The sequence below is a fragment of the Dermacentor silvarum genome, chromosome 1, assembly GCF_013339745.2.
Source record: "Dermacentor silvarum isolate Dsil-2018 chromosome 1, BIME_Dsil_1.4, whole genome shotgun sequence".
NCBI classification, from domain to species: Eukaryota; Metazoa; Arthropoda; class Arachnida; order Ixodida; family Ixodidae; genus Dermacentor; species Dermacentor silvarum.
Window position 1 is genome coordinate 206,433,358 of NC_051154.1, and position 1,860 is coordinate 206,435,217.

Sequence of the window (1,860 nt, forward strand, 5' to 3'; positions counted from 1 at the left end):
TTCGAACTGAATTTGGCGTTGTCCTTGTAGAATTCACTTCGTTGGTAGCAAATGACTGCGTAAACGGCTTTCGCTTAGTCTCAGGCCGCTTCGACGACAGAGTATTATGGATAACCTTGAGTAGTTTTCGAGATCGCTTCTCGTTTCGAACGCGTCTATTTCTTTCTAAGCGAAAGAAATATTAGGATGCCTCGATGCCAGCGCCGCCGTTCAGGGTGGTGCCAACCTTTGACCGCCCCCGCGCCGCCGCTTTCTCGCTGCGACGCCATATTGTGTCACAGCGAACCGTTGCGATTGCTTGGTGCCGGTGCTGAGTTCGAGGCACAGTGCGCGCGGATGCTTCGCGGACGCTTCTACTTGCTAGACAGTGTTCAGCCGCATGACTGACAGCTATCAAGTGCATCGTGTCGACATGACGGGCTGTTGTGTTCCCAAGTGCGCCGGATCGACGCGTAAAGGACTGCGTTGTTTTCGCTTCCCCCGGGACCCAGAGCGACGGAAGAGATGGGAAGCCCAAGTAAAGCGCGATCACTGGAAGGCAACGGATAACTCCTGCATTTGCGAGGTAAGTGTCAAGAATGTTTAGACTACCGCACCGTGTTTTTCATTTAAATAAGAAAGTATTCTCTGATCCTCGCTCACGTACCTACGTTCGCTCACGAACTAAGTAAGCACTGCACCGATGCTGTCTGAGTAGCGTATGGTTTGCGAGCGCGCGTCGCATAGGCTTTTTTCGTTTTGATGGGCGCAGTCTGTACCCTTATTTTAAGGACTGACGAAGATGCTTAGCCGCGAAATAGTCTTACATTAGCTACGAATCGTCAGGTAAGCCACCTATTTTCCTTTTTCACGGGAAGCACACATCGTGTGTGTCTCTTGTTTCTTTTTTTTCTTTTTTCGGTACTGGTTATTTGGGACTAAAGAACGCAGTGCTTCGTCTGGGGAGAGCGGCTGTTTTGTACGTGGTAAGCGAAACATTGTGATTTTCTCTGATTTCTCAGGAGATATCTTGCGGACCTCAGGGTGTTACGTTACATAGCTGATTTTTTAGACTTGTACATATTTGTAGCGTGGTGATCGTAAGCCGATGGTCATTCGTGCTCATTCCCGATCGTAGTGGGTACTGTGACGGTCTTTAAATGCCTGTGCACGTGGTATGCCCAGGTGTAGTAGAGTGAAGGGGCATCATGGGACCAAAATGTTTCGGCGCTTTCTGGCATGGTGTCTGTTGTAGCCTGTGCATTTCTTCGAAACGTGTGAAGCGAGGTAATACAGCATTGCTTCTGCTAAAATTTATTTTTAAGCACTGTAATGGGTTCTCTGTATTTACAAGGCAACTTTTCATATCAATAATCACTTTTGTTGTTTTACCTGTACTTAGAAACACTTTGAAGAGGACCAGTACAAAGGAAATCGACAGGATATGGGCGCCGTCTGTTAAAGTCAACAGCCCTACATCATCATGGACTATATTTTCGAAGTGAAAAACATTGCTAATCTGTATTTGACTGTCTTAGTTTCATTTACGGTTTTTGTACGTGATATGTATGCAGTGTTGTTTATTTTTTCAATGTAGTTATCAGTGTTCTAATGGTTATTTATGAAATGTTCTGTCTCGCCATCGATGTGTTTGGCTGATGCGACGTATTCGATGGTAGCTGATGTATGTATTCTGGCTGGATATCTGGCTGGATATCTTGATTAATATTACCCGCGGTTGCATTTTCTTGTTTGCATTCTTGTTTTCGATTTATATTGTGTGTAATAAGGTTGATGTACTCACTTGAACCCCCCCCATGTAATGAATAAATAAAAAAAATATCTCTCTATCCCGAATTGTGTGTCGAGCCTACCTTGCGA